The 12,730-nt window shown below is 34.9% G+C and overlaps 1 long non-coding RNA gene across 3 annotated transcripts in view; it reads right to left on the bottom strand.

Moving 5' to 3' along the window:
• LOC112836030 (uncharacterized) overlaps positions 1-12,517 on the bottom strand; it is a 120,815-nt gene extending 108,298 nt beyond the window's left edge. For 2 of the 3 annotated variants that reach the window (XR_012377720.1, XR_003211365.2), the window contains exons 1-2: positions 12,465-12,517; positions 6,550-6,798 (exon numbers count right to left, since the gene is read on the bottom strand). This is a non-coding gene — a long non-coding RNA (uncharacterized lncRNA). The remainder of the gene's footprint in view (positions 1-6,549; positions 6,799-12,464) is intronic. The other variant, XR_012377721.1, reaches the window with a different exon arrangement.
• Positions 12,518-12,730: the final 213 nt, after the last annotated feature.

Here is a 12,730-nt window from a genome sequence, read left to right as displayed (position 1 = left end):
GTTAAAAATTAGAGTTGACATTCTTTGAGAAATGCTGAGTAAAGAATGGATCTCCTTTTTATACTTTTGGTTGCTGACTACTGAATTTAATACTAGAAAAGACAAATATGCAAATATAGTGTGGTTAGCCCAAGGTTTAGAGAAAAACTACTCAGCTCTATCAAAGCATGCTGTATACCATAAACCTATACAGAGATGTATGTCAATTATTTCTCAATAAAAATGGAGAAAAGGTTAAAAAAAAGAAGTAAAATCACTCCATCCACAAAGGGAAATAACCCAGGTTTTTATCCAATTACTGCCTCTAGCTCCAAGATCATCACCCATGAGTGATGTTTGTTCTAACCAGTCATATTTATCTGGAGCTATACACATTCTGGCAATTTTAGGAATCTAAAATATCGACCTTGAAAGACATGTTTTGACATTTTATCTAAAATAGATGGCTGTTTGGCAACTACTCTGCTTATGTATATAAAAATATGCCAACATTGCAGCCTTGGAAAGGAACTCCCTATTGCCATTCAATCTATCTCTATTCAGCACATTCCATATTTTAGGGTCTGATACTTGGAAAGAGTAAGCTCTTTTCCTATGTATTACATTGGCCAGTTTTCTTAATATTTGCAAATGTCATAAGTCTAAAGTTCAGGGGGTACAACTGGCTAGAGGGGTTGCTGAATTCAATGGGTTATCTAAACAAGTAATCAGTGTATCTCTTTCTATCACTCTTCTCACTTTTCTCCTGTGTTGGCTTATTTTAGGACTAAAATTTTCCTATGAGATGGCAAAGATAACCCCTGGCAGCTCTAATCTTAAATTTTTGGAGAAGTAACAATTCCAGGAAAGAAAGGGATGTTATTTTCCAGCAGTGCTAACATAATCCTATTAGTGTGATTCCTATCAATTTGGCTTGAGTCATGTGCTCCTGAAGCCATCACTAAGGGGCTGTGGTTGCACAGGCCTGCACAGGACATTTTTACACCTAGAACCAGGAAGTAAGACCAACCCCACATTAACCACATAGACCAAGAATGAAGGAGAGGCCATTTCCCCAGAGGGATGGTTAGCAGAAAAGCAGACATCTAGTGCATCTGGAGTCTGTATGGTTGAAGTTGCAAGAGAGGAGACTGACTCATAAGTGAGTGAGGCGCTTGTAACTACCTTCAATTTCTTTTGATGGTCTTTTGTACCATACAGTATCAACAGTAAGTACCACAGATTGACTTTGGTCTACTTCTTTCAACTTTCACCAATTTCTCTCTCTCCTCTCCTACATTATTCAATTTAATTCCACAATAATATATTCAATACCTGTTCTTTGCTTTTAAATACATATGATGTACCCTTCAATTAGTGGTATTGTAGTAGAGAAGGCAGGCATGTTAAATGAGTAACTTTATTATAAGAGAAAAATGAATAAGTACTGCAGTGGAACTTAACTGTATTGGTTTATCAGATTAGAATTATAAGAACACTCTTTTCCAAAATACATATTCTGTCTCTGTGAGTCAGTTTTTATTCCTGGGAATATAATAATGTTCTTCAGTGGTTACAACAGGTCTTTGTTTACTCAGATTTTGTGTTCACTTAAAACAGATGTTATGTAGCAATATGCTAATCTCATGCAAACTGCATAATTAAGATATGCCATGAATGATATTATTAAATGAGCTACCTGGAGTCATTTCCCACCACTTACATTGGTATATTTTATCCAGATATACCAAAATGGTTTCTTATGGTATGCACTGGAATCAAAATATAAAAATCTCCCTAGAAGGTGAAGATGAGGAAATATGGCTTCTAAAAGTATGCAGCATTTTCTGAATTTAAAGATACCAATATAGTGCTGACACTTTGATTCATACACAGGACACAGGCAATTAACAGTAATAGGAATTTAAAGTTCACAAGGAGTGCAGAGTTATCACTCAATAGTAAAATATTGGAAAGTTTTCCTCTACGTATATCTTTGAAATAACCTGGACTTGCCAAGTTTGTCATTTTGGCATAAATTCTCTCAGAATATATCTGGGAAAACAAAGCTCATAAAATTTATGGGTTTTGTAGGGAAAATCATCTGCTGATTTCTTCATCTCATTGTTAATGATAAGGTTTATAAAGCAAGGAATAAGTAACCAAAAATGATGAAACGAGATGTCAGATTTTATGGTATTCTAAGATATATACAGTAACTTATAGATGTGGTTTCAGAATTGCAATTTACTGGCAAAAACTGTGTATCTAAGAGACAGGCTTAATATGATCATGTTTCAGCTATGCATGGCTGCCTACATAACCATAAAATGATCAATACATGCTTTGAAAGGGATTCTGGGACAGGGACCATTTCTCAGGAAAAAGTGAGACAGGCTTGTTTCCTATTTGTTTATATGAGAACACAAATACAATTTTCCAAACATTTACTGCAGAAATGTTGCCATGTGATTAAGAAATGGAGAATTAAGAAAAGAAAAATTTGGATTTCTTTATTTTTCCTCGTAGTGTCTGAATTAGAGGTCCTTTAGCAAGTGATTGGATGGAGCAATCAGACATATACTCTTAAGATATATGATGATGCGTTATCATTTTTATTAGCCTTACATAGTGGTATTGCCAAAGGATACCCACTAGAAGCTACATCCACCAACAATTAAAACAGCCTTTCAGCTTTCAATATTTCTCCTTCAAATGTAACACAGAGAACAGAGAAAATAGGGAAGGTGGAAGGAAAAAAAGAGAATTCTGAAATAGAAAGAATACTTGAAAATTAAAAAAAAACTTCATTGAAAATTTTTACTCATCACTTGTATAGTTCTAATAAACCAACATTAAAAAATAAACAAAAGCTGATGTTAGATTTAAGAACAAAGGAGAATCTACAGCTTTTACTTTCCTGGGCTCTAAGCAAAAAGGAAAATAATACTTTTCTCCTCAATACATTAAGATAATTTCATAAGAATTATGCATGCTGTTGTATAAAGAATTTCAGAGTCCATGGAAAAGATGGGTGAATGTTATCTTCTATCATTAATAAGCTATAACTGCTGCAATAGGGTCTTGAGAATGTAGACAACAATATTTGGTTGGAAAACTGTCAGATATTCAATAGTTATATCTCCACAATGACACCTCATTAAGACTTGCAGCAGGAAAAAAACATTAACTCAGTTATATACAATTATTTTTGCCCAAGGCTTCAAGGTTAAGATGATGGGTATGAAGATTAGACAGCCAAATCTGTGTTAACACCTTGAAGAATGCAAGACTTCCCACCCAAAACTCTCTTTCCCTGACCATAAAGTCTGTTTTGCCACATAATGTAACATATTCATAGGTTCTGGGTTTTTGGCATGGCATCTTTAGGGAGCCATTTTATTCTGTCTACTACAGTCTCCTTTTAAAATGCTGACTCCTAAAGAAAGGAGTCACTTTAAATCAGGGTATCTAAACTGATCACAGACAAGAATTCTTTACACACAGACTCCATAATTTGAAATTTTGTATCTAGTCAACAAAGTCATTTATTAAGTGGCTAGAAATTGATTGCATCTTTATTAATCAAAGTACTTTATTATTGACAATTAGACCTTTTGACTACCAGAAGGTAGCCACTGTTATTAAAATGAGTTGATATCACAAAGAAACATATTTGTCTTCATTTACTTACCTTTATCTTAAGTTCCTCAGGTTAGACCTTTTGGAACACTTTGGATATTTTGGATTCATGCTGAATTGTTCCTAAATAATGCTAAAATCTACTATCCAATTATAGCTTTGAATCACAAAAAAATCCTGATGATAAAGAAACGAAGCATTTGACTCCTATGCACTCTTGTTTTGGAGAACATAATCATTCCTAATAGCCCTCCAGCACACTTTCTCTCAGGTCCCATTTGTAGGTTTCAGTTTCTGCCTCTATTGTGGGAGATATGTTGTATCAATAAAGAAGAGGAAAGAAGACGCTGATGGACAGCAACCAACACCACCATACTGGCACACAGTTTAAAAATAAAATCCAGGGCGCCTATCGGTTAAGCATCTGCCTTCAGCTCAGGTCATGATCTCCGGGTCCTGGGATTGAGTCCCATATCCGGCTCCCTGGCCAGTGCGGAGTCTGCCTCTCCCTCGGCTCCTCCCCCCACCAACTCCTGTACTCTCTCTCTTTCAAATAAATATATTAAATCTTTACCAAAAAATTTTTTTAAAAATCCATAATTTGTACTGTGACAAAGTTTGGCTCTATTTTTGAAGTTTGGTTGCTGATAGTTTTTAAGACCTACCTCTCCTCCTCCCCCTACTGCCCCTCATCTAGATGAGCTAATAAGAAATAAAACTAGGCGTTCTTACATTTGGTGCCATGGGACCCTCACCCTAGCCCAGTCCCTAATCATCATAAAAACCCCATGTCTCTTTTTCCTGCTTTCTCAAGCCATTTCAGCCAGAGAGTCTGTTCTGCTTTCCTCAGGAAACCTCATTAGGTGAGACATAAACCATTTCATACCCTCTTGGTATCAGTCTTGACAACCAAACCAAATTGGATGAGGGCCCATCCTTTTTCTGTGGGATGGCTCAAACAAGTTCTCAACTTCTGCAAAGTGTTTTTAAATGCATTACCTCTTTTGATCTTTACAATAATCCTTTCAGGTGGTTTTAATTATCTAAATGGTTATAGATCAGTAAACTGGGATTCTAGGAAATGAGTGACTTTCCCAAAAACCTAAGTCTCAAAAACTCCAATTCAGCATTATTGCTTCTGTACTACAGTATCTGTGATACATTCTCCAAATATGGTTTGATAAAATGCCTTTATTTCAAGAGCAACTTAAAATTAAGGATATATTATATGGAACTTACAGAAATGTCTTCACTAAAAGAAAATTCTACAAAAACAGAAAAGATTTAAATGTCAAATAACTGTATGATAAGGATTATAAGAAAAATACTACCATTTTAACTTTTAAAAAATGAACTATTTTAAGACCGCTGGAAGTTCCAATGACATAAAACTAAAGTTAAGCTACACGGGTTAGGAATATATAACAACAAATTATGCATAAGCGTGCTTGTATGTATGTCTGTATATTTTCTACAACTTGTGAGAGCTTCCTATGAGTTAATCACTATGCCAAAAGCCTAACATAGTCCATCCTATTTGATCCTCAGAGTCATAGGAAGTAGATATTTTTCCTTTTCCACAGATGACAAACCAGAGGCTTAAAGAGTTCATATAACTTGTTCAAGATTATAGATTCGGGATGTGGAAGCCCTGGGGTTTGAACAGAGACTGCTTGAATCCAAATAAAGTCTGTAATCTTAACCAGCTTTCAACACTATCTCCTTGATAATTACTCTTTTAGAAATCATCAAAGTTTGGGAGACTATTAATCAGTATATTTGAAGTGTTTTTAACTGTAGTTATTGTTAAAAATCCAATATTTACACATATTACTAACTCAGACTTACCAATTATCTTAAGGTAATGGTTACCAAATGTTTTTTTCCATGCCTTAGGAGATGGCCTGAGTCTCCATATCTTATCACATTTTTAGATATTATTGTTAAAGAAAATAAAAATACCTTCAAAATTGACTTTATATGTTCATTATTCATTTCAATAATTCCTTGCATTTCCACAGTTATTTTTATCGTTCTAAAGTGCTTTTATATTCTCATTTACTCCTCATAAACAACCCATCAAGGTAGGAAGAGAAAGCATTTTTATTCCTATTTTATAGCCACAGCTACCACAGAGAGTTTATACATCATGTTTCAGAGTCTGATGTAAGGCTTTTGACTTGAGAATAAACAAAAATGTTGAAAATACAACAGCTTCTGAAGAAATATTTTTTTTAAGTCATTTAATATGTCATTATGTACTGCACTTCAGGAATTGATTTATAAGATATGCTTCCAGCTGAAAAGTTTCTGGAGCCTTTTTAATTTTTTAAAACATCATGCATATTCACCATGCGTTATCTTGCGGGGTGTGGCATTTTCTGCACAATGAAGTTATCAAGTAATCAACAGAGATAAAAGAAGGCTTATTTTAATTGGCTTTAGTTTATATTACTTTTTAAAATATTACTTATAAGCTGACACATTTAAATTAAGATCCTACGAAATAAATTATAAAGTTTATATTTATAAATAAAGTTTATTATTCATTTGTTCATTCATGCAGCAAACTTTCACTGAGCACAAACCAAGGTGGCCTTCATGTTCCCTCAGCTTGACTAAACTTTAGACAAGCTTCTTGCTGACTAGACCCTTGAACTCCCTTTACTTACAGAATTTACTTCAGAAAGTTTGCAGCTATAAATATTTTCTCTAAACTTTGAAATATTTTAAAAGCACCTTGCTAATTTTACAACCCAGGAATGTCTTTCTCAAGAACCCAGGACACATCCCTTTGAAATGTAATCACCAAGGAAGATAGCAACCCTGTTTCCTAGTTTTTGTGGGAGGGTAGGAGCCTTACTTAGGCAGGCACCTAGCTCTAAGCTATAAAACCACTTCCTGTCATGAAGACAGGAGAAACTTTACCTGCAATCCCTCCAGCCAGCTCTTAAGAGCTCTCCAAACTTTTGTTTCAGCAGAGTTGAGCTCAGACTGAAGTTTGGCTTCTCTTCTATTGCAATAGCTTCAAATAAAGTCTTCTTGCCTGTTTGACTCACTGGATGTAATTTTTGCTTTCACAGCATTAATTACCTGCTAAGCACTTTACTAGGCATTGAGGGTAATGTAGATGAGTAGCATGGTTACCACATCCTCAAGGAATTCAGAGTCAAGGAACTGGCAGAGAAAGGAGGAGGAACATGCATTTAATTAAACAGATCATTAGAATCTGCCACAGTGGTGTTATAAAAGGCACACACAGAGTGATAAATAATTTAAAAGATAACAAAGGTAGCTATAGAAGTAGGTCATGCAATACTTTCCAGAACAAAACTTGAGGTAAGACTTAAAGAAAAGCTAGTAAATTTTAGAATTACCATAACAAGCAAGGCCTTGTTACTGGCAAGTTACCGATTAATACTGGCCCTGTTACAGTTGCCCCAGAGACAATGGTATTCGCCACATATTTATTCTGTCTTGACCATATTCTTTGTGCAATGCTGAATGCTGAAAGTCATTGTGCAAGGCCCAGAGGATATAGATATTAGTAAGGTTTTAAATCTGGCCTCAAGAGCTGACTCTCGGCATTAATCCTCAAAATGTAACCAGCAGTTTAAACCAGGCAAAACTGCAAAATAGTGCGATCTGTCATTGGCTCCACCTTCCACCCCCTCTGTACACTTCTAGGCATCCAAAATAATAAAGCACAGAGCCACCCTGGCCTCCAGCTACTCGAACTCACGCACTGTGCTAGCCTGCAGGGTTGCCTTCCTGTGCTTTTTCCTGCGAATTAATTAAAATTCCCATAACATATTTAATTGTCTCAGAGACCAAATCCCTACATCCATTTTAATGTTAACAAATAGAGTAAACAAATTGGATCTAATGTAGTAAGTGTTGGTAAATTCAAGCCCTTCCTATGGGCATCGTTAAAAGATAAAGTAAGTATATTAGAAGTTTCAAGAATTTATCTGAGCGGAAACCATTTCCAATCAGGCAGTACCAAACAGGAAGTGGTTGGAGCACCCCACTGACAAAAGTGAAGGGAGAGACTTTCACAGAGGAAAGGAAAAAGCAAAGCAAGGAACTGTTTGGCTATAGTTTTAAGCATTAGTCTTGTTTGGAAAAGTCTAGTTGGCTGTGATTGGTTGTTGTGTTTTGATTTCTTAACCTTGAGGCATTTATAGGCTTAGGTTTGGGTTTGCTTACAAAGGCTGCTAAGGTATTAGAACCACTTCAGTCTAATGGCCTCCTTGTTTGATTAATAACAGGGAGTGTTGGGTGAAAGAACCTTACAGATTATTTAAGTTAACCACATTCTGAAACTTGACACAGGCTCAGGAGACTTATACAGCACAATTTTAGAACTCTGCCTCCTCCACTCCCCTTTTCTTTCCCTGTGGTACCTTCATTTCTCTGAGCTGCAGAAATTAAATAGTAACTGCCCCTTCCTATAAAGTTTTGAAAAATTAATCTGCCTGACCAATAATGAGGACTCCATAGATTTTAGTTATAAGTAACTTCTTTCTATTCAATCATTCATTCAATAAGAATTTGTTGGTGGGTAATGTGTGCCAAACACTGCTTTGGGAACAAGTGACAAATACTAAATACACTTCCCCAGCTGGTCTTAAACTTCTATTTGAAGATCTCCAGTGATGGGAAACCAATACCTCCTGAAATGGCTCATTCAGGTAATTGTGATTGTGAGGAATACTGCCTTATATTAAGTAAAAAATCAGGTGCTCTGCAATTTCTATCCACTAACACTATTCCCACAGAAGTTGAGCTCCTACTGAGTGTGTTGGCTTTTCACCACATAGGCTTTTAAATAATAATAGAAGGCAATGTAACATGATACCTGGCTTTGGCTTCTTAAGAGCCTGCAATTCTCTATAACTCTAGACTAGTCACTCTCTCCAAATCTACTCTTTGCTTGTTTTCCTCTGTCTCTTTGAAAGAGTAGTATACACAACTAGTCATGGTATTTCCTCTTTTAAGGTAATGTACCTTTTTTAATAAAGTCTAAGCTCAAAGTAGATTTACCAATAGCCACATTACAGTAACAATTCATATTGAGATTTAGGTCATCTGGTCTAAGCTTCGTAGCTCTCATACTTGGAAAGTTTTCTGTTTGTTTTTTTTTAAATAGACTACAGAATGGTTTATATTTTATCTTTCTATATTTATCACAGCAACATATTGACATCAACTTCCCTCTACTTTTTACCAGGCAATACTCTACTTATCTCTCAGTTTTGTGTAATTTGCAAATTCAAACATGTCCCATGTCCTCCCATATAAGTCACTGGTATAAAATGTAGACCATTGTCAGTGCTGAGACAAACTCGTTGTTTCTGTGTTAAGTGTTTTCTTCCAGTTTAAAATGAAGATATCCATCATCACTGTTTGCACACCATCAATCTGTGATAAATCCATCTGATAATGCTATTCTCTCTAGACCCATATTACCATGGTGAAAATTGGAATTACAATATCCAACCTCTTTTTGTGGCATTTATCTTAGTCTTTATAATTCTTAAAAGCCTCTCTCTAATATACCTTCTATAAGTTCTCTCATATAATAGAATCTAATCATAGACCAAAAGAAATACAAAGCTCACTTTTAGAATCCAATCACTCCCTTACAATCTCTTTATCTTTTGGGGATGTCTTCTCCTTTTTCTTCCTTTCCAGTTATCATTTGCTTTGCTTGAGTGGACAGTAATTTGAGAAGTTCCAATGATATCTTCACATCTTTCTCATTAATATTTATACTTCTAAACCCAAGTAGTGGGATCATTTCCTTCCTTCCTTCTTGCTTCCCTCCTCTCTTCCGTCCTTTCTTCCTTCCTTCCCTCCCTCCCTCTCTCTGCCTGGACCTCTTTTTCTTTCCCTCCTTCACTTTCATATGTTTTTCTTTCTCCAGAAACAATTATAATTCTTTTTATATGTAAAGTCCAAAGAGCAAAATGTTTGGCAGGGCAAGTATTTCTCTGTGACTTGGGCATTTGCTTAATCTCTTTAAGCCTACTTCATAAATTTTTATTAACATTAATTGAATAGATATAAAAGAATTAGAGCATCTTTAAAGCATAATAGGTGTTAAATAAATGTTAATGCAGCATGAGTTTAAATTTACACACTACAATTTGGATGGTTCAAATATGTAATTTGTGTTTTTACCAGAAATTTATCCAGTCTCTAATCCGGATTCCTCATTCCTGCTCAGTGGCGAGAAGAAAGGAGGCAGAGTGATGGAACCTTCAATTTGGTACTAACACTTCCTCAGTTTATATCAGTTTTAAAACAGTGTTTTTTAACATTTTTTGCTGTTGTTGTTTGGGAAATACACAGTACATCTTAAAAATCAAATACTCTATTTCCTGCTTCTAAGGCAACTCCCCTCTCCCTGCTCATTTCCATGCTGGTCTCAGGCAAAGTTTTCCTAGTCACCCTTCCTCTGGCCCCATTTACAAAGCACAGCACTTTCTCCTTCATCCCTTTATTTCATGGAAACTTACCTAACATCCTATCTTCTATCCTGACTATGACTTTAAAAAAAAAATTCTATGATCCTAGTCCCCCAGCGAAGGCTTTTGAAATATAAAGGGGAGAATTTGGAGCTGACTGGCTTTGAGGAAATTAAAAAAACAAAACAAAACAAAAAGCCCTCACACCTTCTTCAAGTTGAAGAAAGGAGTGAAAGTATATATTTTTAAATAAGAACAATGATAAGAAACATACAGTCATTCTGTACAAATTCTATAAATCAAAATTTGAAAATAATATAACAAATTTGAATTTATAATTATTAAAAGTTTAAGTTCACTTAGGATATAATAATTTCTTGTAAAAGAGTTATGTTCCTTGTTTTCGTGGAAATAAATGCTTATTACAATTTCCAAGCATACTTGCTCCAATATTTGTTTTCTATTTAAAAAAAGGATTTGAGTCATGTGACAGAGTGAAATTTAAGTAATTTTTAACATATTTTTTGTTGTCTAGAAAATTTGTGTCCAAATATATTGCAAAACTATAATGAAAGCTGCATTAAGTTTTATAAAATTTAAGCATTTTGGTTCTTCAAGAATAGAGGCTTTATAAATACTACATTTCTTACTATGTCCATCAGTCAATTTCATTGGTAAATATACATGCCATGTTAAATGTATAAAATCTAATTCTTTCAACAGAGTAGATCTTTTGTAAGGAAGAAATTTCACTTGACATGAGAAAAAATTGATTTTGAGATTATGTTTGAATCATAGATGTGCTGATGTGAGGTTCACACTCAAAATGAGTCTTCTTTATTCTTTTTCTACCGTGGTTTTGAATTAGAGAGATTGGTGTCATTACTATAGTCTGTAATTTGTTTGGCATCAATAATATTTTCATGAACATAACAATTTGTATTCTTCAAAGAATTTCATAATCTCTTCAATCATTTCAGCAACTATTATACACTGACTTTTATTCATGTATCATTTTGCCTATAACATCAATTTTGCTTAAAATATCATTAGTAAAGAGCAAATAAATTCTAAAAGTATATATTTTTAAAGTATATCTTTGTATTTCATCACAGAATCTAGATCTTTATTAATACATCAATAATTTCTAAAAGAGCATTAGAATAGAATCCTCTAATGTGTATTCCGTGGCACAAAAGCACCAATTCAACTTTCCCATTGCCTTTGTGACAATGGTTGCAAATTTATGCAGGTAAATGAATTTTTAGTATCTTTCAACATTTACTCCCACTGAAAAATTCTTTTTTTTATTAACATATAATGTATTATTTGTTTCAGGGGTACAGGTCTGTGATTCATCAGTCTTACACAATTCACAGCACTCACCATAGCACATACCCTCCCCAGTGTCCATCACCCAGCCTCCCCATCCCTGAACCCCCTTCACTCCAGCAACCCTCAGTTTGTTTCCTGAGATTAAGAGTCTCTTATGGTTTGTCTCCCTCTCTGGTTTTGTCTTGTTTCATTTTTCCCTCTCTTCCCCTATGATCCTCTGTCGTGTTTCTCAAATTCCTCATATCAGTGAGATCATATGATACTTGTCTTTCTCTGATTGACATATTTCACTTAGCATAATACCCTCTAGTTTTATCCATGTCATTGCAAATGGCAAGATTTCATTTTTTGATGGCTGCATAATATTCCTGTGTGTGTGTGTGTGTGTGCGTGTGTGTGTGTGTGTGTACCACATCTTCTTTATCAATCCATCTGTTGATGGACATCTTGGCTCTTTCCATAGTTTGGCTATTGTGGACATTGCTGCTATAAACATTGGGGTGCATGTACCCCTTCGGATCCCTACATTTGTATCTTTGGGGTAAATACCCAGTAGTGCAATTGCTGGGTCGTAGGGTAGCTCTATTTTCAACTTTTTGAGGAACCTCCATACTGTTTTCCAGAGTGGTTGCACCAACTTGCATTCCCACCAACACACACTGAAAAATTCTTATAATATATCAGAATGAATCAATATTTTTACCTCATTGTTTACCACCAAATTTAGGTAATGAACAGAATAAGAAATGTAAAATATCTTTAACCATTTTGATTATCTTCTGTCCATTCTCTTTTTCAATTATATTTATAGTATTGTTATAACTGTAACACCTCAAATTATATTTTTATGTCTAGATTAAGGTTTCTTTTTCCTTTAAGTAATCTTCCAAGAATATTGTTCTATGATTACAATAGTGCCATCTTATCCACAAGGGATACACTCCAAGAGCCCAAGTGGATGCATGAAACCAGGATAGTAATAAAATTTATGTACTGTGGTCTCTCTCTCAAAACATCTTATTGTACTGTACTCACCTTTCTTCTTGAGATGCTGTAAGATGATAAAATGTCTGCATGATGGGATGAAGTGAGGCAAATGATGTAGGTATTGTGTCATAATGTTAGGCTATTGCTAACCTCCTGACCATATGTCAGAAGGAGGGTCATCTGCCTCTGGACCTACAGCTGATTGCCAGTAACTGAAACCACTGAAAGTGAAACTGTGGTAAAGGGGGACAATTTTACTAGATAAAAGAACTGAAATGTTCATTTTGATAGACTTTCTTCAACAGAAGAAAATC

This window comes from Callorhinus ursinus, unplaced genomic scaffold (assembly GCF_003265705.2).
Source record: "Callorhinus ursinus isolate GAN/ISIS: 27379988/994484 unplaced genomic scaffold, GSC_fseal_2.0 scaffold4, whole genome shotgun sequence".
Classification (NCBI taxonomy): Eukaryota; Metazoa; Chordata; class Mammalia; order Carnivora; family Otariidae; genus Callorhinus; species Callorhinus ursinus.
Note: the sequence above shows the minus strand (reverse complement) of the source record. Positions and strands in the feature narration are given on the sequence as shown.